The sequence below is a fragment of the Crocuta crocuta genome, unplaced genomic scaffold, assembly GCF_008692635.1.
Source record: "Crocuta crocuta isolate KB4526 unplaced genomic scaffold, BGI_CrCroc_1.0 scaffold317, whole genome shotgun sequence".
Classification (NCBI taxonomy): Eukaryota; Metazoa; Chordata; class Mammalia; order Carnivora; family Hyaenidae; genus Crocuta; species Crocuta crocuta.
In genome coordinates, this window is record NW_027530984.1 from 3,233,870 (window position 1) to 3,260,261 (window position 26,392).

Sequence of the window (26,392 nt, forward strand, 5' to 3'; positions counted from 1 at the left end):
TTCACCCATAGTTGAATTTAAAAACTTTGACAGAAAAAAACACATTTTAGTTATTTTATTTAAAATTTCTCACCACTATCTTATAAGTAATAATTTTAAAATATCAATAAAACCAATAGTCAGTTTCAAAGATATAAAACAAATAGATTCTTCTATCATAATAATTTGTTTTTGCCTTTTTTAGGTTAGAAGTACAAAGGTCAAATAAAAAATGTTAATGAAAACAGAATGTAGTCAAGTCACATAAAACAAGAAAATAAACCAAGATTCTGCTTCAGGCATTAAAAATCTGATTTAAACAGCCTTCTCAGAACATTAAAGCTGCTATTTACTGAAATGTAAAGTAATGTTCTTCTACTTATTTACAAATAATTCTCCTTTTTAACATCAGGATGTAACATTCTCCCTAAGATAATAACCTAAAATGTTTTTATATGTAAGAACTAATTTAAATGATTATTGGGAAGCTAATTTTAAAAACCTAGATTTAACAAAATAGGTCAAAAAACCTTATGAAATTACTAATTACCAGTAGTTAATAAAGAGAGCCAATGGGTAATTTCAGTACTGGTGTCTTGGAATCAAATTAAAGGCATTTTAATAGTGATTGAACAAGTCTATCATCATTATTGTTTCAAAGCTGTAGGAATTAATTTAAGTTTCTGCAAACACAGCTCTAGCACTGCATGTCTTTGGAAACTATAATGCATCATTTGTAGTAGCCAAAGATCTATTTTCAAAGAATGAGTCCCACTTATGTTCTAAGGTGTGCATTGTTATTCATATAATGATTCTTATACCCATGATATTACTACCAGGAACATTAAAATACTCTTGATTTATGTGAAATCGTGTCATCTCTTTATTAATTACCATGAAGCATGTGCTTATTAACTAATCTTCTGGTTGGACAGGTCACGGATGATTCTGGAAGGACTTTCTCCTTAAATTAAAAGTGTCTATTGCAAAATCGGATAGCAATTTAACAGTAAAATTAATTTTTCACAGTTTTATGGAAAAAAGATTATCAGAAAAATACTTCCATTGTCTGGAATTGATTATTTCTCTCAGCGTCTCCAGCCTTTCATAAAGGTTTTAAAAAGAGATTAGAAAGAGTTTGCTGCCCACTCATGATGATGCTTCAAAAAAAAAAAAGTTCTTCAGAATGGATCAAAGGCTGTAATTTCCATGCCATTTCTGCCCAATTTTCTTTTCTACTAATGTTTTCATTTTTTGAAATGGCTATGATTGCAATCCAATTTTGCCCACACAGCACTGCATGCCTAAATGAACCATTTATCACAAACTTTTTGTCTTTTTGATGCTTGAGATTTTATTTGCTTAGAAATCTTTTTTCCCCCCATTAATGTTTACCACTCACACTGCATTACAATTACCTTCAGTAATTACTACCTGTAGTGGCTTATATTATTCTACTCTCCAGATGTGGCACCAAAAAGTTCCTATTTCAAACCAATTATATGTTAGCATTGGAATTCATTGCTACTTTGCCGAATAAAGATTCCCTTATGTATCCTTGAAATGTTTTAACTTTGACTCTCATCCTGACTTAAAAGTACTAAAACTTTAATATGAAATATTAATCCTAGGAGTTTTAATCTCATAGATTTTCAGAACTCATAAGGTGTTCAGTTGACATTAATCACTGTGAAGGGACTGTTCAAGTTAAAAATTACAGCTATTTGTGAGTGGCACTGAACCACATATTTTAATAAACAAAGCTGTTAGTTGACAAACTTAAATTTAAGGTATTTTAACATGGTTTAACTTTACAAAGCCTATTTAAAATTGTCCAAATCTATGTTATAGCCCTTGCAATGAGCACTATGATAAACAGCATTCACAAAAATATAAGAAAAATTAGTTTAAATTTAGACTAAAACAGTTGTAGACCTTAAAGTTCCTGTCTTTGTCTTTAATTTTCATGAAGTTTGCAAGCCAGTAAGCCACAAATAGGGGAATATACTAAAAGTATGTTTGACAAATGCCTGTGTTTTCATGTACTTGGGAAATAAAGAAGGTAGTTGTTGAGAATAAGATGATACTAGTTAAGAGATGAAGAAGGAGAACAAATAATAGGCAGCTTAAATAGTTATTTTTGGTAACCATTGTAAAGATTCATTTTATTAATGATATTTACATTCTGGACGTGTATGTATTTAAAAAAATTTTTTTTAGCATTTATTCATTTTTGAGAGACAGAGAGACACAGTGTGAGTGGGAGAGGGGTGGTGAGAGGGAGACACAGAATCCCAAGCAGGCTCCAGGCTCTGAGCTGTCAGCACAGAGCCCGATGTGGGGCTCTAACCCACAAACCGTGAGATCATGACTGGAGCTCAGTCGGATGCTCAACCGACTGAGCCACTCAGGTGCCCCGAGATGTATGTATTTGTAAGTAGATATGTGCTATGTAGTTTTTGTATCACCTTTACCTTGTATACATTTATCACAATTTCTTAAAAAACCCAGGTCAGGTCGAAAAGCTTCCAGAAAATAATCTGTGATGAGTTTCAACAGACTCTGATTATTTCTTCTACCACATCACTCCACAAGGCCAGATCTTAAAGTTAATCATTTTCCAAAATTGCCAAGGGGGAGACAGTTTTTTTTATTATTAGTATTTGCTACTGGGTTCTGTGACAGTCCCTGCAGCACAGTCGCATTCACACCACCCAAAGCATCATCTTTTCTGCACTGTGGTGCGGTGTGGTGTGGTGTTGTCAAGGGCTTGGACTCAACTTGGTTGAACTTACAGCTCTTTCAGAATCATCTTTGCAGTCTTCAGCAAATTCCTGAAAGCCTCAGTTGTATCTTCTATAAAGTGACGAAGATGACATGAGACAGTGTAGGGAAAAGGCCTGGTATATGGCTTACAGTCTCTAAATGTTGGTTCTGCTCCTTGTAATAAACTGTACAGTGAACTACACAAAGGTGAATTTTCTCTCTTTTGTAGTTTGCTTTGTGCTTGAAAGTGTGTATTAGTTCTGAGTGGGCGAATGTGCGGCCTATCTGCAGGAATACGTTTGGGACTACGAGGGTGATGAATGTACCAGGCTGTAAATTCTTTCCTTATGAAAAGCTCTTCGAGGTCTGAAGTACTTTTTGTTTCGTCGTTGTGGTTATTTCCTTTTTTGTTTTTTGGCAGTTTCCTTTTCCCTCTTTTCCACTGAAACCGAACTACTGTATGTAAAAAGAGAGGCAGTGTAAACAGCATAATTATTTAAAGCTTGGGCTCTGGAGTTCAACTGTTTGAGTCATTGGCTATGTGATGGTGGGGAAATTACTTAAACCTTTGTACCTCTCCACACTTATTGGCAAAATAGATCTGTTAGTAATGATGCCAATCTCATTGGTGTTTGCTATGAGGAGTAAATTTAATACATAAAAACCATTAGAAAAGGTAATGGCATCTTTCACATCGTGAACACATGCATCTGTTAGCTGTTACTAATTCTTAAGTAACTTAGGTTCCATATGGCTAAAAGGCTCTTGTTATAAACACAATTATTTTGTTTGAAACTACTGAATGAGTTAGATAAAAATAAACATGTATTTTTGATGAGTTATGTGGGATTATGATTTTTAAAATGTGTATATAACAAAGTAAGATATGCTAAATCATGTTTCTTTAAAAGATTAACCTTCAAAATAAGGTTAGAAAACAGATTTTTAATGAAAATGAGCCAGAGCTACACAGATTTAGAAAACTGGGTAATTATTATTAGGCATGTAATACATCTTATATACTACTATGTAAGTTTGTTATCTAAAGCATTTGATATAAGGATAGATATGAGCAGATAAGGTCTTCATATTTCTTAGTTTGATCTATAAAGTCTGGTATCAATAATAACTAAATTGATGAAATAATTATTGAGAAAAGAAAAGAGTTTATTAAATATAGTGTAGATATTATCATTAAAAACAAATTAAGACATGTATCAAATTGCATAGTAAATGCTATACATGTTTACTAGATAGCGACTTTGACTGGAATTTTCCTATTTAATACAGAAATCTAAGAAACTTAAAATGTGAGGAATTATATCAATGTTTCATTCTCATGATCACCAGCTGTAATGATATTTAACCCAAATGACTGATCCTTGAGTTGATTCATCAGTTGTTTAATTATGATGATGGAAAAACTATTATTTTTTTAGATGCCCAGCCATTTTCTCTTTTTTGAGGTACAATTTAACTCACTTCAGCTTCTATTTCCCTGCCCTTTGTACTTCTCCATTAAGAGAATGAAGTTCCAGTGGTGAGAAATGACTCAGCAAGAAATTCAATGGATTCTCTCCAACCAATTTCTTAAGGGCAATATTAGTGGGAAATATCACTAGCTATCCTTCATACATAAACAAATCAAAGGTAGCTTAGGATTTACACTCCTGGGTAATTCATAACCATACAAGGAGTACTAAAAAATAAAGATGTACATAATTAAGTTCATCACTTGCTTAAGAGAGTTGAAATTCATCAGAATAAAATTATATCCATTCCTTGGTTCACTTCTTCACTTGTTCAGTAAGTATTTACTATATCACTATTAAATGTGAGGCACTGTGCTAGACATACAGTAGTTAAGATGAAGATACAGTAGTGAGCAAAACAGGTATTGGTACACCTTCATGGAGTCTGCTGTTTAGCTGAAGGCTCAGACATTAAACGAACAAACAAATAATTGCATAATTACCTTTGTGATGGACTATATGAAGAAAAAGTTTAAGGTCTCTCAGAGCATTAAAAGGGATGAAATTCATGCAAAGGAACCATAAGGGTAATCAGTAACTAGGCATAGTTAAAAGTCTAAAATACTCATCTGGAAGTGGGCATGGGAAGTTTGCTAAAGAAAAATAAACTTGACACTGAAGTATGTTGTGCCAGGGCACATGTAAGGGTATTTATGACAAGTGATTACAAGAAGGTAGGAAACAGAGTAATAAAAAAAAAAAGGTAATTGAAATGGAGAAATAAACACCAATGAAGGAATAACCTCTGTGGCATGCGTTGTAGAAAGATTTTTTTCAGAAGTGATTAAAACAACTTCTGGGGATTCAGTGGGAATACTGGTGATTTTATTGCTTATAATTTTGTGGCTACCTTTTCTACAGCAGCCTAAATGTTGAGTTTAATTGACTCTCATTTGTTAATTTTCTCACTGATGATTTTTGAATTGAGAAGTTTTTCTAAAAGTCTTTATATTTTCTTTCTAAATAAGTAAAATTTACTATTTTACCTTCAAGTTCTAGGAAAGTTATTGCTTTTATTTCACCTTGCTTATGTGAGAAGAGAATTCAATATAATATTTATGAAGCAGCTACCATGTACAAAATTCTCAGCTATGTGATTTTAGTCACCAAATAGACTTACATCTCTTGGTTTCTATAACAAAGGAGCTTTGATACAGTGTGCAATGTATGTGTACATTTGTGTTCGGGAGCCCTTTAGTATACATCTATGAGGGTCTAAAATGGTATAATTAAGATTGAGAATTATAAAAAGTAGTAAAATAAGGAGGTGCCAACACAATGAAAGGGATAAGATGAAGTGAAATTGTCATTCAAGGCGATCTAATGAAAAGTAGGAATTAGAAAAACATATACTAATAAATAGTAGGGATTGCAAAAACTATTTTATAAAAGAGGTAAATAAGCATCAATTCTTTGCTCAAGAAAGTAAGAGAAAATCTTTAGGAAATCATGAAAAAAGTAGGTTTGCCACCCAAAATATGGGAGTCTAAATGGCAGAATTGCAAAGCTTGGGAATACTGTGGGACATAACTAACAGTCAGAGAATGGAATTAATAAAAATATAAAACTTGGTCTAGCAGGAGGGGTCTTTGACAGTAGTATTTATTGATTATTGGAGAGTTTTTCACGGGGGAATAAATAGAAGCAGTTTCATCATTTGGTGCATTAGAAACAAAGACTGAACAATACCCTAAAGTGCACAGAGTGGACAAACAGAATTGATGACTATTTTTAAATATATTTAATATGTTTTAAAATATATATATTAATATACTGATATATATAAATTGTTAGGCTTTGGCATTTTTAGATTTCTATGACTTGATGTTTCTAAATTGCATTTCTTGAATTACTATGAACAAATGTTCTTATTGCCTCATATAGCAGTCAGTTTTTTAACCAATATATTTGCTATCCCATGAGCATTTCCTATGAGCAAGTTTGAAAAACATCAGTCTGGAATTTGAATTAATTTTATATTTCAAAGTAAAAGACACATGAGTGATAGTCACAAAGCGAAGTGAATTGCAAAATAAACCCAAATAAAACTGACTACAATTAGGGATATTAGTCCAATTTTCTTTTTAACAGTTTTACAGGTAATGTAATGGTAGAGACTATCACCTATTCAAGAGTATATTCCAGAAACTTTGCTATGTACCTTAATATGCATTATTTAGTTTAACCCTCATTAATACTCCAGTGCTATAGAATAAGATTATGCTCTTCATTTTCTATATATGGAAACTGAGGCTTAGAGACTTGCTAATACCAACATTCTTGCTCTTTCTATGAGGACTGTAAGAGCTAACTGTCCAGGGCAAGGTAACACTCTGATACTCTTAATTGCTAAGAGTACCAAGTGTTGAATATAATGGAGGACACTGGCATGATAAAAAATACAGAAAGTGATTTCTAGCTACAACTGAATGGGATGGAAAGTTTTTTTTTTTAATAGTTTATTGTCAAGTTAGTTTCCACATAACACTCAGTGCTCATCCCCACAAGTGTCCTCCTCCATGCCCATCCCCCCTCCCCCCACATCCATCAGTCCTCAGTTTTTGTCAGCATTCAAGAGTCTCTCATGGTTTGCTTCTCTCCCTTTCCCCCACCATTTCCGCCCTTCTTCTCCCCCTTGTTCCTCCGTCAAGTTCCTCCTAATCCTCCTATACGTGCAAACATATGATATTTGTCCTTCTCTGCCTGACTTATTTCGCTCAGCATCACACCCTCAAGGTCCATCCATGTTGCTACGCATGGCCAGATTTCATTGTTTCTCATTGCCATGTAGTATTCCATGGTATAGATAAACCACATCTTCTTGATCCATTCATCTGTTGATGGACACTTAGGCTCTTTCCATGTTTTAGCTATTGTGGAGACTGCTGCTATGAACATTGGGGAACATGTGCTCCTATGCATCAGCATTTCTGTATGGGATGGAAAGTTTTTAATTCGGGGGTACAGGCAGATACAGGCCATTTCCATCTTAGAAAGATAAAACAGACTCATTGCTAGTTGAAAATGAAAGCTTATTGGAAGCTTACCCCACAGCTAATTCTTTGGGAGGCAATATTCTCAAAGCCAAAGAAGCCAGGGTGTGAAGAGGTATTCTAGTGCTCTCAGTGCTGGGTAAGCAGTTGTCCTGACTGACCCAGGTACAAGGGTCTGGTTGCCAGGGCACTTCCTGGTGCTATTTGGCTTAGTCATTTGTTAGTGGGGATTGCGCCATCTGGGCCATGGATGTCTGGGATCTGGGTGCTCTGGGAAAGGATCCTTCTAGAGACAGTCAGAAAGCCCTCTTCCCTTGCCCCACGTGGGCTGAGGAGATCGTTAAGCCATGCCCTTCTGGCCCGTGGGGAAAAAGAAGTATCTCACTAAGGTATGTTAGGGAAGAGATTTGTGTCCTCGGGCCTATGACTCTATTCTTGAAATCATAAAGGCAATATTTTATGTAGGTTTTTGGTTACATAATCCTTATGAGCTGGTGTTATTGACACTGATTTTCTGTTTGCTTTTGGAATTCAGGGGCTATAATTTTGGTGTTCTGACAGTATCTTTCATAGTGCAGTAATAGCATACTTTATTGATAAAAATTGAAGAGTAATTTGATCTATGGTAAATGAGCTAATTTGGGAGGAAATGGAAGGTCAAAGAGGTGATGACGGATGCCACATTAGCAGAAGCCTATTGTGGTCAAGTGTGGTACGCTTTATCTTCCCTAATACCTGTCTAAAACTCCCTATTCACAGTGTTTCAGGAAATAGACAAACATTGTACAGATTCACAACCATGATGCAAGAATGCTTTTTCCAGTTTGTTTTCTGGCAGTACGTTAATATTTTAAGTCCTGAATTCAGACTCAGGCTTTTGGTTTTAGAGAGATCTAACCTGAGCTAGCATATTCTTTGAACAATATGCCATGGGCCTGTACTCAGTACCCTTGTAAATGTAGTTTTACTAAATACTATTTCAAAGGGGGAAGTAAAGGAGTATTTCCAAAGTAGCTTGAGCTGAGCTCTCTTCCATTTGAGCAGAGTTTGTGATTTTTAATAAAATGGCAGGAGAAAAGCATGTCTTAAGGAATTTGAGGATAGCTACTTGTTCTGATTTTGTGTTTTCAAAATAATATGGGAGACAAAATGCCTGGGTTGTGGATGAAACATGACCTAAATCAGCAGCAGTGCCAATAGTTTTTCATTTGATGACCGCACTCCATCAGCGCTGAACGCCCACCATGGCTGCAACTCAGTGTCCCTAATAGAAATGACAGTTCAGCTCAGCATAATGAAGCTTTTTTTTCCCCCTCATTTGCTGAAGAAAGACAAAACTTCAATATAACAAAGTGAGGATTTAAATCAGTCCGTGGACAAATTTACACATGCTTGCCTAAAAGAAGGCTTACATTTATACCATTCACACACAAATGCTACAAAAGACAACAGTATAAAATTCTGAAGACATTTTAATTAAAGTACTTTTTGGGTAGTGTGTGTGTGGTAAGTGATGCTTACTAGTACCATTGTTCCTATGGTAACAATTCTCCTAGCAACATGAAAAGATCTTGACAGGATCTGCTCTTGAGAATCCATTTTTGGAGTATCATCAGAGAAAACTGTATATTATTCTCTACACTAATCATCCATCTTTTTTTTAATGTGAGATTTTCTCAAAATCACATACCCATGGGGTTACATGAAAACAATCTAGGGCTTGAAGTTTTGTTATTTCAGTTTCTTAATTGCCCAAGGACAACTTGAGTTTGACCTCTTGTCTTAAAATGCACTTGAGGCCTAGGAATGTATCCTACAGGCCTATTTCTGTTTTCTGTAAGCAAAAGTGATATTCCTCAGACATCTTGTGGCTAGTGCAAATCAAATACACTATTCTGTTTCAGAACCCTGAATCTTGGACTCATACACAGGCATTTCCCACAATAAGTGATAGAACTCTGAAAAGAATTGGTTCTCTAGTGATTAAAAGCAGTGACAGTCATTTTATCCTGCAGCTCAAAAGACAAATGAAAGTTCTTATGAAATTGTGATATGCGAAATATGTGAAAAATAGTGTCTTATTTTTCCTCATTTTACTAATGTTCATATTTGATTGATTAAAATTTTCTTCTCTAAGCATTTTGCCAAATGGAAACACTCTATTCTATCTATCTTAGTAAGTGACTGTTTCCTGGCGTATGAGATTAATAAAAAGTCTTATTGCTAAGTCTCTCATGGTTAGTCTACATGAAGGTTGATTTGTTTTCCTTTTTTCTGGCCAGCCATGTATTTGTTTCCATCTTTAGTACCTTCAAGGAAATGCACATTCTTAAACCCTCTCATAAAAAGATAAATTCTGTACATTTTCAAGTAGCAGCGAAGGGCCTTAACTTCTCAATTATTTTTCAGTAGTAACTTCTCACTATTGGAAGTGCGGACGAGATGCTTACCTGGCACCACAGGGACCGCTCTGGAATTCTGTACAGGTGTGCTGCAGCCTGAGGGAGCTGCGGGGTCCCCAGGTGCGGCACTGACCTTCACTGTCTGTGTCAATCAGTCACGGTGATCCTGACATTTCCCGAGGACCTTTCCTGAGATACCAAACTAGACACAGCCACACAGGATTACTGCATGACACCCGGAATCTGTCTTCTCTCTGGCTCTCAGAAATTCTGCTCAGGCCTCACACAAGACAGCTACTCAGGCACATTCCAGGGCATTCTCGGAGAAACAATATGCTAATTCTGTATCTCAAACTGCTGCTAGCTAAGCTGAATCCTGATGTACTTCAGGGAGCACCCTGAAGAAGGAAACCCAAGTCAATGGCATATGCTGTTTAACCTAATGAATTATGCATTTGAATGCAATGTGTTCTTATGTCCCTATGATACTCTTTAGAAGATATGGGATCAGTAAACTACAAAAAAGTCATGAAAGCAATAGAGGCAACGAAGATCACATCCTAGACCCAACCTACGTCAGGTAAAATATTTCTTAAATGTACATATTTACATATAGATTTATATTTACCTACATAAGACCACTGCTTTTGAACAGTTTTAGGTTCACATGTTTTGTTTTAAATAATACCTGGCTTTCTGTATCCAAATAATCATGACTAATCTAAATATTTTCAGACTTTCTCCCAAATACTCAATGATCTCTTTTTCACTGACAAGACTGGAACATTGGTTTTACTTGTTTTGTGCCATGAAATGCAAAACAATTAAACTAGCATATATTCCTCATGTTTTTCAAATGTGTAAACCTACATAACCACAATAGTATTAATGGAAGCAAACAAAATAGCTTACTTTAGTTAAATTATCCATTCTAGTTTATCTAATATCATAAGTAATATCTCGTGTTTAAATCAGAAATGAACTTAAGAAACAGTGAAGATACAACTATATATTGTTTGTACATTTTCAAAGCTGTGTATTTTGGAAGAAATGAGGAATCCATAGTGTCACAAGATACTAGAATACAAAATTCCTTGGGCCTGAATTAGGGGAAAAATAAGCATAAAAATAGATTCATGTTATCAGTATATAGATTGAATCTGATCAGATGAGGCAAGTATAAAACAGGTGAGACGGAGGGGTGAAACATTTGTTACTGAATGAAAAACGTTATAGAACTTTGCTATCTGAAAGGAAACGGATGGCATACATGCTTGTTTCCACAGATATATAAATAGTCTGTGTTTTAACAAAACTCAGGATAGAAGGCAAGGGGAACAGGCTGGCCTACTTTCTTTTAAGATGACTACTTAGGAAGTTTCCTTCCTTGACTCTGTGGCCTTGACAGCCAGTTCATTCTGATGTAGGCAGGCTGAGTTCAGGTTGGCGTAGTGACTACAGCATTCTGATGCCATGTAGCCACGCAGTTGTTTTGAGGGAGACAAAGAGCAGCTGCCACCGTGGTGCTGGCAGCCTGTTTACCTATGGGCTTCTGTCTCCAAGACAACACAGAATTTCAAATCCTGAGGGGGCAAATGCAACCAGGTTGTAAACCTGTGATGTCCAAACTTTGGCATGCATAAATCAACTAGGAGTTTGTAAAAATAACAGTTCCTAGGCCCTATCCCCAAAGATGATGATTTAGCGGTAAAGCTGGGGAGACCTCCAGAAATTCTGCATTTGATAAGCATTCCTGATGACTTTGATGCATGGTAATGAAGGACACAGTCTTTTATAAGTCAGGGAGTCCTGAGTTCAAACTCCTTCGTGGCTCTCAGTCTTCAGTAGGATTCAATAGGAATTCTGCATGTAACTTCTTTGCAAAGAACTAAGTATATTTCAGAAAAGCTAAATAGTTGTCATCTTCAGACCACCTGGATATTGAGACCAGCTAGTAAAGGTATGCTCAGTCTAAAGGGGTGTTCTGTTAGACAATGGTTTCTGGAGATACCAGGATTCTAGAGGATGCTATGCCATAAAGGGAAATGTGACTCTGCTTTCTATACTAGAAGATGTAGGCTTCCTGGAGACTTTGTAGAAGAACCTGTAGAATCTGTAGTTAGTAGACTTTCCTTAATGGAAGCACATAGCTTGTTAGCCCTGGCTCCCCTGGACTGTGCCATATGCCCCATGTTCTGAAAGACTGTGGCATAGGAAGAACTTGGCTATTTTTCTAATGCTGACAGGGCCTTCCCCAGATGAAGTGAGTCTCTGGCAGCTGTGTGTCCCTCAGGGAAGCCAGGGGCAAGAGGAAAGCCATATGCTGCCTCTCTGTTCCTGCTGTGGGGAGCCACTCGCTGTGTTTCTATTAATTTCAGCACACTTGTTAAATAAACTCAGGGCTTTCTGTAGGTTCAGGTGGTCTTTTCTTGCCAACCCATAGTCCACCTGAAACGCTGTATACATAGCAACACAAACTGCAGATAAGTTTTGTGCATAATTTGGTAACTGAGGGATGGAACCCATAGTCACCCACTCGTTCCGCACAGCAGCCTTGTTATTCTGTTGACTGGGTTGCCAACTGGTTATACAATTCTTTCTCTTGGGACAAACCAAAGAAAAAATGTCTTGTGAGAGAATCAATCAAAACCAAGGAACATCAAGCACTGTAACATGGTCTACAATTTTGTTTTTTGTAGAGGCCTGTTTAAATATTGAGAATAGGTGCAGCATGAAATAATAGGAAAACACTATAGAAATAGAATGCAACACTATAATTTCTCAAAAGCACTATTAAAATCAATTCTATATCTGTATATGCTGAGTACTTACAGGATGCTTAATCATCAAGTCTTTTTTTTGGAAGTCCAATAGAAAGAAAATTAACTATGAAATACTCTGTTACAGGCTTAAGAGGAACCAGAAATTTATCTGATGTCTCCCCCAAAACAGAATGGGAACACGGATATGTATTTATTGTCATGGTTAGAAACCATTCATTCTTAGATGAGGAAATTGAAGCAGAATGGCCAATGAGACTATCATTTGTAGCCTTTTTAGCCTGGCAAGTTCTAGGTCTGAAACTCTCTCGGCACTAGATCTCTGTAACTCTAAACATTTCTATTCTTGCTTTCTCAACTCCTGTGCTCTTCAGCCTTTATTCCTATCTCCAAGTTCAAGCCTTAAACGTTTCAGCCTCAAAATGGCACAAGAGAATGAGGCTGTCAGCTACCTCCTGGAGTAAGGCCCAGGACTAAGGACACGGGGGAGGAATATTGTTTCTGTAGAGAGGCTAGGAGCTATGAAACAGGCTTAGGAGATTCTGGTGAAAATAATGTGTGGCCAAGCCATATCAAAGCCTGTGATGAAGGAAAAACCAGTAATATTGATCCTGCCTTCTTTCTTTCGTTCATTTCTTTGTTCATTCCTTCCTTCCTTTATTATATTTTTAAATAAAATATTTATTATTTTGAGAGAGAGAAAGCATGAGCAGAGGAGGCCAGGGAGGGGCAGGGAGAGAGGATCCCAAGCAAGCTCTATGCTATCAGTGCAGAGTCTGATGTGGGGCTCCATCTAACAAACTGTGAGATGATGACCTGAGCCAAAATCAAGAGTTGGATGCTTAACTGACTGAGCCACCCAGGTGCCTCAATCCTGCCTTTATTTAATTTTTGTGTATTTTGCTCTTCATGAAATTTTGGATGAATTCTGATTTTAAAAACATTGCATTAGGGGTGCCTGGGTGGCTCAGTCAGTTAAGCGTCCAACTCTTGTTTAGGCTCAGGTCATGATCTCATGTTTCGTGAATTTGAGTCCTGTATGGGACTCAGTGCTCCTGGTGTGGAGCCTGCTTGGGATTTCTCTCTCTCTCTCTTTCAAAATAAATAAATAAACTTATAAATTTTTTTTAAAAAATAAAAAAAACCCATTGTATTAAAAATTGTGTATTTGATTACAGATTGTTTTCACCATCTTAAACTTTGTGCATGAGACGTGTGCCTTATTTGCCTTATCCTGGTCCTACCCTGAGTAGAAGCTTTGCAAAGTACAATGTATTTAACAGATAAGTACATAGTATGTGATATTGAGGTAAACAAATGAAAATGAAAGAAAGGGAAGAAATTCATATTTATTGCCAATCTACTACATATATGCCAGATATTATATTTATATATCTCTAAGTATAACACATCACATATATATTTGTTGATATATATCATATAATACATATGTGCTGATATACATTAACGAATATGCTTTATAACACACACATTATCATTTAATCTATGGATTTTACATGTTAAAGATGAGAACAGAATAGCTTGGAAAGGTTAAATAACTGGCCCAAAGTTGCAGGGCTGGGGTCAAAGGAGAAGGTGAATGGAAGTCAGAGTATTGTGTTTATAAGTTTAGAGTAAGTCATAAACACTAACGGATGTGTTTTGCCTTAAGGCATAAACACTAATGGCCACACTAATAATTTTTGATGTTACTGTATTTGGGAAATGCAACAAAATATCATTCAAGGTTTTATTAAAAAGCACTGTTTATACCTCTTTCCCTGAAATTAAAAATAGATATCTGATGCTGAGAATATATGTTTCTAGTGTTATCTTTTCAAAATTTTACAGGAAATTTTTCGGTTACGCATGATTTCTCAAGCTCTTAGTTTGAATTACTGCTTTTTTAGCAGTTCTTTTTGTGTATCCCAGTAATATTTAGTGAGCTATGAGATGGAGGGAAAATATTTAAATGGCAGAGAGCTTCAGAGGTAAAGTATTTCTCTATCAATCAGTACTGGTGAAAGCTATATGTGTTAGAGGCAAGATCAGGGAAATCAATATTAATTATTTATGTTGCTCTTCTTGTCGTGGTGAAATAAATATCTATGAATGACGTGATGGTTAAATCAGTATGTGTTCGGGCTTGAGAAGGGACATGAATATCTATGATCATATTTTTATGCATTACTGCCTGCAGAGTGGAATAAATATCTGCTAACAACATGACAGCAGAGAGATTTGTGCAGGGGATAAAGGAAGAAATATCCATAGTCAATACAAAAGCAGGATTGCATACATAAATACCAGTGCTGGGAAAGGTCAGAAATGGTCACAAAAGGTTAATACGATATTGAATATTTAAAGAAGTAAATTATAGAATTATAGCTAAATGTAATTTTTATTCATTTAAGATCAAAGAATATGTATTAAAATGTTTATGAAGTACAAATTAAACAATAGGCTCAAGATTTTATTTTTACCCAGAGGGTTTAATTTGCAATATTTTCAAAGGTACCTTGGAGACAGGATAGAGATAGGGTAAAATTTTAGTGTTAGGAATCAGGGAGTCTTGGTTTTGGGAACAACTTTTTTCACTTATAATATATGACTTAGGAGAGGTTTTTAACTTCTCTGAGCCACATTGTTCTTATATAATTGTGGGTAATGATAGCTACTTTGTGGGATGATCATGAATATTAATGCTATAAAGTGCCAAACATAAAAAAAAAAAACTTTTTCATGTATAATACCTGAAACATATCAGTTATTCAATAAATGGTACACCTAAGTTTTCTTGCTTTTGGATGCAAAGGACACTATTTTAGAACAAATATTTGACATGGCCTACAGATATGACCTTGCATACATGGAATAATGAAAATAATTGACATTTTTCTTGTTTCCCAGATAAGTAATACCTACAAAATTAAAAATGGAGAGGAAAATCGATTTTAATATGCAAAGGGAGCCCATATTTAAAATTGATCTGTTGCCCTTATAATTAACAAAAAAACATGATTTTCCCCCTAAATACAAAGGATTTACCTTATACATGAAGTAACCTCATTTAGCAGATTTTTCTTTTGGTTTAACAAAAGTAATAAGTTACTGACCAAGAAGCAATATTTGAGCAAACCCTGCACTGGGTAACATTAAAAAATAAAAATTACCGGGGCACCTGCATGACTCAGTCGGGTAAGTGTCCAACTTCGGCTCAGGTCATGATCTCATGGTTTATGAGTTGGAGCTCTGTGTGGGGACTCTGTGCTAACAGCTTAGAACCTGGAGCCTGTTTCAGATACTGTGTCTCCCTCTCTATCTGCCACTCTTCACTTGTGTTCTGTCTCTCTCCCTGTCACTCTCTCAAAAATAAATAAAGAAAATTTAATAAAAATGAACATTACAGAGACATACTAGCTGCCTTCAGTAATAATTAAAATATCATCATTAAGGTATTGTATGTTATTAGAAGCTATGGAAAATAGTGTAATAGTAATGTGTAAATACAAAAATAACCACACAGAACTTGGGAAAATAGAGGTTTGTTTGCAATCAGGGAATAACTCACCCAAGTGCACTTATGTGTAATGCCCAATGTTTATTGCTGGTCAAGGCTGGCAAGGGTGGTGGTTGACAAAGTGACTTTATGATCCTCGTGTTTGGGTTCTAATCCGAGCCCTTACCTGTTGTGAGTTGATGGATCTTCATGTCTTGTGTGTATGCATGTGTGTTTGTGTAAAAATGAGATAAAATACCAACCTCAGAATATTGTGTGAGGTTCAACCACGATAATGCAGCTAGCTGGTCTGGCTGTTAAGAAGAGCTTGATAGCAGCTGAAAGAAGGTCTACTATACTACCTGGAATGGTATATTTATCTTTATAGTAATGGAAAATTAAGTGATTTTGTGTAAATGTTAAATTTAAAAATAAAAAAAATAATTATTCTAAACATAGAACTATTTTCCAGGCTTTGAACTCAACCCAACTCCTTTCAGGCATTTGGGAAATTTCCAGGCAGTGTTGTCTCAGGCTACCATTCTGGGCTTCGGAGCAATGACATGGCTTGGAGTGAAAGCTTGCCACTTTGATTTGCTTCCTCCAGCTCAGACAGCAAAAGCTTTTAATTAACAGCTTATTTTAATTACTCTTGCCAGAATCCTATTTGTTCAGGAATTCAACCGTTCCAAAAAACCTGAATCCCTCAATCTTTCTACATCTGCAGACACTAAGCATGCATTCACCACCACCAACCGCTGTCTCTTGAAGCCCTGAAAGTAAAGGCAGGGTGTAGAGCAAGCAAATGTCCTTGAAAAAGTACCTTTTTCAATCAAAAGCAAGATGTTCATGTCAACCAAAGGGCTATTTACCACCTAACTTTCTTATTCTTGCTTATCACAGAATGAAATGTTGAATAATTATTTTATGAATGTCCAATCTTACCTCCCCAATAGATTATAGTTTTAGTCTTAAACTTCAGTAATGCCCAACCTTGTGGTAGGCACATGGTAGATGCTCAGTGAAACCTTGTTACTTATTTATTAGTATCTGAGAAAAGCTTAGACTAATGTTATGCTTACAAAGAAACAAACACTATCTGTAGATTCAAGGGATGAAATATGATAACATACAATTTAAAAATGTATATATATTGAAAAAACTTGAATGCAAAATAAAAGAGCATTCTACCATTCCAGTATAGGTGATGTCTTTGAAACTTTGATTCCTACTTTCGTAAAGCCACAATCAAATCTTGCTACGTACCAATCATCAGAGTGTGTTACATTGTAAAATTTTCATCGTTACCCTGACATTTCATTTAGCTTCTGCTGAATACTCAGTCAATTTTCCAAACTCAGAAAAATGTTCCTCAGCGTTTATCTTGTCATTTTGATGGTGCTATACATCCCACAATCAAACAGAAATTGTCAGATCTCCTTTTCTTTTATAGTAATTCAAATATGCCTTTGTAAACCTGAATTACTTGCATTGATTGGTGAAAATGATTTATTATTTTTTTCACACTTCCATATTGCTCAAGTAGAGGAAGATGTAATTATTCAGTTTAAATATACACAACTTTTTTTTAACTTTTATACTTAAAGCAGAGATAGATTTGGTGGTCTTTTATGTGTTAGCATTTGGCTTATAATACATTTGAGAGTGCCGTTTTGTTACAGTGGGAAAACTAATTAATATTTATATGAAAATTACATTAATCAAGCATTTTGGAGTCCTCAAATCTTTTCTGAAGAATCCTGCAACTGGAAAAGTATGGCATATGAGATTTGAGACAATTTACTGAGTCGCAGTAAAATCAGAATGGACTTCTTATTGGAAAGAGTGGCAGAAAATTGCCGGTATGACTGGCACTTCAAGATTCAAGAATAATAGATAATTTCTGGTATCTGAAACCTGTAATCTAGGGACACAAATGACTGCCAAATCCACAATTTGAGTGAGGCCTCTTCCCTGAATTCTAGTCTGTTCATTGAAGTTTTACACCAAATGACCTGCTTTCTCTTTAACCTCCAACTCTCTCAGTTGTGCTTCTAATCTTTCCTTTCAATGCTGGCTACTTTGTTCACCTTTCCTATTTCTATCAAAGTTCCTATTATTTCCCCAAGCACTGAGATGCAGAAGTGACATTTAAGTTTTTCCTATACATGAAGTAGCCATTGAATTCTGTGTTTCTTCTTTGGTACTGTCTTTCACATCTGACTCTTCCATTCTGGCTGGTTCCTCCCACGTTCAGGTCTGTCATCCCATCCTCATGGGGAGCAATGCCAGGCAGAAACAATGACTAAAAAAATCCTTTTGTTCAAGGAAACCTTTAATTGTCTAGTGGGAACAAAAACCGCTGTAGTAAACCCACACTCCAAATTATTGCGGGTTTCAACTACATGACTTCCGAGGAAACAAAATGAGATCCTCAACTCAGAAGGAAAAACAAAACAAAACAAAAAAATCAACTAAACTATAATAGCTCTGTATGTATACACTTAGCTTCCTGCCTCTATCTTCTTCTCTTCTTTACCCCAATTAATGAGATTCCCTTTCGTTCGACTAATACTTCTGCAACACATCAGTGTTACTTACCTCTGATGAAATTGGCCTTTCAAAGTGACTATTGTTTTTAACTCCCCATATAGATAACAGCCCAAAGAAATGTTTTATTTCCTATTTATTTTAGAATTTGGATTGTATGGTGTTTGCATTTTGTAAGGTCAACAAGGATATGTTAGTTCGTTGTTTGTCTTCTTTGTGTTAGCATTTGGCTTATAACACATTTCAGCGTGCTGTTAGGTTATAGTGAAAAAATGAGTTAAAATTTATATGAAAATTAAATCAAACATTTTGGAGTCTCCAAATCTTTTTTGAAGAATGCTGGGATTTATCAGAGCATAGTTACAGAGTAGATCATCTCTAAGGAGCTTTTGCATTCCAGTAGTCTGTGATTTGTATGTTCTCACATGTAACCACACATAAATAAATCATGTGATGGGCATGAGGGACAGAGTTGTCGGACATACTGAAAGAGTCACAAATCCAAAGAGTTTAGACTCAGAATGACCTTCAAAGGCCACCTTACACCTTGACTATTTGTAGATGGGGAAATTGGGGACCAAAGAGAAGTGAAATAATTTGTTCAGAGCCACTCCAAAGGACTATAGTAGTAACTCATAGCATAGGAGGCATATTTGTGCCACTTCCCTCCAACATCTGAAATTCCAGGAAGGTGACATGGCATGGCCTCGGTGGATGATGTATACCTAATAGATTTGCATCACAGCTGAGCAATCTTAAGCTTGGAAAACCCAACTCTTTTATAATGGGATCCAATGAGATCTTTTATAAACCTGTTTGACTTGTACTCTGGATGTTTAGCTTCCAGAGCTGTTTGCCATACAACCATTCTTGAAAAGACTAGAAACCGAGGCAGCTGGTTTCTATGCTCTCAAGATGTGTGGAAACCTGATGCCCATGAACTGTCTCTGAGCAACATGGTGATGTGTCTCTGTTAGAGATGGTGGACAATATGCAGGAGATGACAACTAATAGTTAATGGCTCTTATCACTACAGTGACTGTACGTTCCAGTTTGCCCATGGCAAAGCCTGGTATAGGGCAATTCATACCTTGTTTGAGTGCCTCCTCTAACTATCAAAAGTGTCCCATATGGGTACACAAATTATTTGGTCACCTAGTAATAGCTCACTATGAAGAAACACTCCATTTTTGAAAAAGAATCTTTTCCAAAGGATCATAAAAATTCTTCTTAGCTTGCTAGGACTATATAGCTAAGAATTCCTGGTGAATTTTAGCAAACTGCCCGTTTTTATGTATAAAGAAGAAAAAAGTTTACTTGTTTCTATACGGGTTTCTNCATGTGCGTGTATGTATATAATTCTTTCCATCTGTCCATCGTGACACTGTAAACTGAGATCATGACCTGAGCCAAAATCAAGAGTCGGATGCTTAACTGACTAAGTCACCCAGGCTTCCCAAAGCTCTGCACATCTTTAATCTAAAAATGTAATTTTAGGTTGTGTGTGCGTGTATGTATATAAATCTTTCCATCTGTCCATTTGCAGATGTCTATACACATTTGCAAAACCATACACACCTCTGAAAAGGTTTATAATATACCCACTTGAGTCATCTTTGATATAACTTTACATTCCATCCAAAGCGCTGTGACCTAAAAGAATTTTTATACATATCTATTGAGATTCATTTATTAAAAGCACCTTTTGGTACACTGCTAACAGGTGTCAGTAATTCTCCTGATCTAAAATACAAAATTTAACCCAGAGATTCCCATTTTGTGCAGTCTTTAACACATTTTCAAATACTATATCTTTGTTGACACTCATACTCAAATATAGTGAATGAGGCAGCATATTTCATAATACAATTTCTCCTAGACTATAGCACGTGTTCCTACATGGTTTTTGAAAAGCACTCGTGATCAGTGCACTGTTTGATTCCTTCAGCAGTGACTCTTCCTTTCGGTGGAACTTTTATCAACCTGACTGTGCTCTTACACACCCAAGAGGAAAAGTTTTTGGCTTGACATGCATCTGTGTCTTTCATCTCTTACTCATAGCATATTGTTTCCTCTTCTCCACTGCATCCCATAGCCTGCTTAATGTTTCATCTGATCAGCATTATCGTAACAGCATGCATATTCAGGTTAAGCAAATAATAATATATACATTGCTAAAATCAAGGCAAAACAAAAATTGTAAAAAGTTTGTGTTTTGTGCCACATTAATTGTTGTGACCCCTTGGTTGACCATGTATTTCTAAAATTTTTCAGCAAAATATCCATAAAGACAAAGGAGAAAGAATGGATACCATGGGAAGAGTCTGGGGGCTCTAACCTGAGGCCACTCTTTTCTAACATAAAATCACATCGAAGATTTGAAGTTTTTTTTCTGAACAACACATATGAACTTCCCAACTTATTTCATAATATATTTGTAAATTTTGAAGTGCAAACATAAAGAATAATGTTCGAATATTTGAAGACTTAAGGAATTTCTAGGAAAATACGTCAGGGTTGTCTTGCAACCCGAGTGTGCACTATGCTGCAGTCTAAGAAGCACAGACATAAAACATAAATGTGCTTGGTTTTAATTCAACAGGGAGCCAGAGTTCTGAGAATTTCCTTCCTTATGCTAAATTTCAAGTTCTTATTATTTTATACTTTATTCACCTTATAACATCTATCTATCTATCATCTATCTGGCTAAAATAGTTCATTTCTATATAGCTACTTTTAAATAATATGACTTCACTGACAGGATCCAATATTTATTCTCAGGGAAAGGCCCCTTTCATCGTTTTTAATAAATAAAGACAAGTTAATCATTGTTTTCTAAGTTTTCTATCAACTTTTATTCTTGGATATGGCAAATGAAAGACAGCTGGAAACAGAAACAACCGCAGTAAGGCAGGATTCTGGTGGCCCATACAAGCCCCAGGGGGTGGCTCTGCCCCAGGTGAAGAGGAAGAGAAGGGAATAGACATGTTGATCCGCTCTGCATCAGTAATTTTCACATCCACTGTTCTACTCAGTCCTCATGATGGCTTCCTTCAGAACTGATTTAGTAGCCTCATGTCAGTCCTCTCAGCTGGGTGCTATCGTTATTTCTATTTTATAGTTGAGGAATCTAAGCTTTAGAAATATTAAGTAGCTTACTCATATTCATGTAGCTGTGCTTTGCAAATTCAGATATAGTACAAACCAAACCTGTTTTAAAGCTCTTGCTCCGAAACATTACTACATTTTTGACCATTCGATTTATTTCATGATGGAAATTGTCCTTCTGGCTTTTTCCCCCCATACCTTTCTTGCAACCAATACTAAATTAAGGCAAAGTAAGATTAAAGTTGTGACAGTCAGGTAATAGAAAGCCAATGTGTGAGGGATGCTAAAATTTCTCTTTGAATTGGGGGCGTCTGGGTAGCTCAGTTGGTTGAGCATCTAATTCTCGATCTCAGTTCAGGTCATGATCTCACAGTTGTGAGATGAAGCCCTACATCAGGCAACAACTTGAGTGTGGAGCCTGCTCAAGAGCCTCTCTCTCTCTCCTTCTGCCCCTCTTCCCCGCTCGTGTTCGCTCTCTCTGTCTCTCTCAAATTACATAAACAAACAAATAGTCTTTGAATTGGAATAATACAGAGAAAATTATATTTACCAAAATTTGCTTCTGCCTCTGAGAAGTATATTCTGATGAGCAGCATAGGTGACAGGGCTGAGAGTCTGAGGCATTAAAGGACCATGCATAAACAAAAAACATGTCACTCGTCTGATTTAATGAAACGTAGGTCTGGATCATTCCTGAGCTTTCATTTTATTATAAGAGATATGGAACTCTGGGACCCCATGTTAACTACGTCAGGTAGTAGACAGAACACGAGGAATACTACCAGTGGAATTCCGCCAGCCTCCTCCTCCTGAGGTGTGGTCCTAGGTAGGAGTATCCCAGAAATCTGACTGACACAGAACCGTAATCATACAGCATAGGCATTCATTCTCAAGCGGAAAGCCTGAGTTTTACTGAATTCATTGCTAAAACCTCAAGGTTGACAAACCCAGAATTCATGTAATTGATGGGCCCAGCCCTAACGACAGTCTTGGTCACAGAGTCCCCATTCCTGTATTTTCCACTTCACTTCCCCTTTATACCAGCTTATTCAGTAATTGAGGACATCTGGGACCCTGTCTTATTCTGGGTCTAAAAATACTTTTCAACAACACCATTTGGAGGTACCCAGATAGACACTCTAAATGAGATCATTTGACACTGCATATGTAAATCCTCCAAAGTGGCTATTGCACTAGAGTTACTTGTAAGTGACAATTCCAGCATATAATAAGACATTTTAAACAATGCCTTTCTCCTTCTCTCTCTCTCTCTCTCTCAGACACATCCACAGAGGATTACATAATAAAGATATAAGCTATATTTTAAAGGTATTGATAGTATGTTTTTGCCAGTCTCTGAAAACCAATAAGCGCTTTACTTTTCTAAAAGACAATTGTTTGTTTTTATTGCTCATTCATTTAGCAAGTAATCACCAAACTCTTCTTCCTCCATGTCACACAGTAGTGAACAAAAGGAAGTCTCTGGTCTGAGGGGAGTTTGCATTCCAATGGTGTGAGAAGGGCTCTAAACAGACAGATGCCACATGGTGAAAACAAAGGATACACAGGATGGGGAACAATGAGATGAGAGACTCACTGCTACAGGGAAATTAGGAAAGGCATCTTTGGTGAGGTGGATTTTGAATAGGGACCAGAAAGAACCTGGGGGCTGCCTTTTCCATGAAGAGTATATGTTCCTGTTTCAGAAACATCACAAACGTATTGATAAAGTGATATTGATAGTAGAGCAGTTGAGAGAGTGATAAGTTTTTCATATTTTAAATTTTGTATAGATAAGCCAAGGACTATAAACATTTTTGTTGCCTTAAAATATCTGTCAAGGAAGAATGGAGCCCTGAATTAGGAAGAGGAATAAAATCTGGTATGTTATTTTCCACTTACATAGTTATTAATATTTTCCATTCATTTTTCTTGAGGGTTTTAATGATTTTTCTGAAGTAAATGATCTTTAAGCCCTAAGGCACACACCAAAGATGGAATGGATTAGTTTTCATCAGAAATAATAAGAATCAGGGATGTATATGTTGATGCTATATAGTCCTTGTTAAAAATAAAAGTCACACAAGGGTAAAGATGGAGAAAAAAATACCTAATGTATTTTCCCTCTCTTTCAATTATCTCTACTTGTCTTTCCTGTCATGCTTAGAATAATGTCTCCTCTTTTTTTCTCTTGTTAGCCTCATTTGAAGTGAATTAAGACCTTTAATTATACTAATACTGCTCCATCTTTAACATCACAATTTTTTATGGGCTGGACAGTTGATAATCTCAAAAAAGAATAAGAATATAATCATCTAGTTACCAAATAAAAAATCTACCCATTTGTATGTATGTGTGTATATATACACATACGCACACAAACACATGCATATATATTAATATATATTCATGTATAAATTCATATTCATATATATATAATGTATACAACTCTACATGGAGCAGTCTTATTTTCTATTCATTTCCTACTCATTTTCTCCCCAAAGAATCAGAAAATATTCTGTGTAATAAAGATGATGGTGGTGATGATGAAAACACTCTTACTGGGCTGTCTCATTTCCAGGATATCTATAGTTTTATCTAAGTTTTTCCTCACATCTTTGGGTTTGGTATCATAATCTTCTTTTCAGATGAGGGAATAAAAGTTCTGAGAGGTTCGGTATTGTGCCCAAGATGACACAACAAAAATGTTGCAAAGAGTATATTATAACACCAGGTGTCTATACTATTCCCCTTACATCTGGTTGGTGCTACAGAATTTTTCCCTAAGGTAGGCTACATAATTTTGAAAGGCATTATACTTCTGGATATGTTTCAGGTAGAGTAAAAAATGTGAGTTTTAAAGAGTGAATCCTGGTGTCCTGTCTGGAAGAATTTCATTTGACACTTTCGCCGTAGCCTCGTCCATGAAAACCTCATGGGGTGATGGCGAGCATTCAGTACATAAATGCAGGTTCTTGTCATGTGCCTGGAACATCATATGTGTTTGACAAACGTTAACTAAAAACAGGAGAAAAGCAACAACAAAATAGAAGCCGGGTGGAGAAAGAGATTGCTCCCAGCAGTGTTTAAAGGAGTCCTTAATTAGCCTCCTCTTCACTTAAGGGGAAGCGTAAAGCTATTCAGTATTTTTGTTGTTGTTACTAACTGTCTGAGTATGGAAATTAGAACTTAGTAACTTTTATAAAGTGTTTCTGTTTGTCTGTTTCAAATTTATAAGGAATCATGAATTTGAGCTCTTTGAGTTCTAACACCAAAAATGAGAAATGAAACCTTTAGACATTTGCTGTCAATTGTAAAATGCTTATTTTAGCCAGAGGGAAAATATATATATAGTAAGATTACATGTACAGAGGAACTGGATTTATGCAGTAAATATGTCCCTAAAGTATAAGTGAACAAAATGTTTGCACTATAACAACACAGTGCTGTGGTTAGGAGTACAGGCTTGAACAAGTGGCTCCATCCTTACAAGCCTTAGTTCCCTTACATGTAAAAGGGGGATGATGTTAGCATCTAGAAGATCAAGTGAAATAAACAGGTGTTATTATTTTTTTAATGTTTATTTTTGAGAGAGGCAGAGCATGAATGGGGGAGGGTCAGAGAGAGGGAGAAATAAAACCCAAAGCAGGCTCCAGGCTCTGCGCTGTCAGCACACAGCCTGACACGAAGCTTGAACTCATGAACTGTGAGATCATGACTTGAGCTGAAGTCAGATGCCCAACTGACTGACCCACCCAGGCATCCCAAGGTGTTACTGTTTTTAACATCATTGTCTGTTTTGTTTCTTTTTTGATCCTCTTCCCTTCTGATTTCTGAAGTGACAGACAAGGAATCTGATAATCAATTCTACTCATTTAGTAATGGAGCATTTATTCTCTTTTATTTGCTTTCTGGGNCATGGCTTAGAGAATTGGACTCAGGGATGGGCCCTCAGTACTGAGACAGGTGACACATGACCCATTTTTAGATAGATGGGAATGTCAGCAGGTTTTCCCTAGGAATCTACAAGCTTCTGTCTTGCCTAGTGTTAGAATCTGTTAGAAACATGTAGAATAGATGGCAAATGAATTTGAAGCTTTTGAAAGATAGTTCGTTCTTTTCATCATAACTGAATTAAACATACCCATTTCTGTGGGTGGCTATAGAACTTGTCTCCAAAAGAAAGGGAAAAATACTCCCTCATAAAACCAGGTTCATCTCTCATCATAATTCATCATTTTCCATCAAACTACTTTTAAAAATGATGAATGTTAATGATTACCTTAGTTAAGAGGTATCATCATTTATTTAAAAAAAAATTGAGCAAGTTGGATTAATAGAGTTATAACTTGGAGGCTTAGGCAATATGGGGAAGAGTGAAAACTTTCTCAAAACAATGAAGGATTTATTATTTACTAAGGACTTGATGGAAACAGAGCATCACCTTAAATATTATCATACTTCCAGTATTTTATTTCCATATCTCTCATGCAAACTTACAAGACTTAATTTATTGGCAATAAAACAAATGGAACTTATATGTGACCAGAAAGTTTGGCTTTATCGCATTTGGAATCTGAATCAGATATATTCAAGTTCAATAACAAGCTTAATTGATATGAAACTTTTAATAACTAGTTAAAATTCACAGGCTTATTTGGAGTGTAAATCTGTTTATTGACCTTTTATTGAGGAATTTCATATCATTTCTACAGTCTTTTACATCTAATTATATGAGTGATAAGTTTGAAGAAAGAGGGTCTGCTTAAGGCATGTGCTGTAG

At 36.0% G+C, this 26,392-nt stretch overlaps 1 protein-coding gene across 3 annotated transcripts in view; it reads right to left on the minus strand.

The window, feature by feature from the left end:
- The window catches only part of SYT1 (synaptotagmin 1), a 552,995-nt gene that overhangs the window by 269,795 nt on the left and 256,808 nt on the right, over positions 1-26,392 (minus strand). The gene's annotated exons all lie outside the window — the stretch shown is intronic.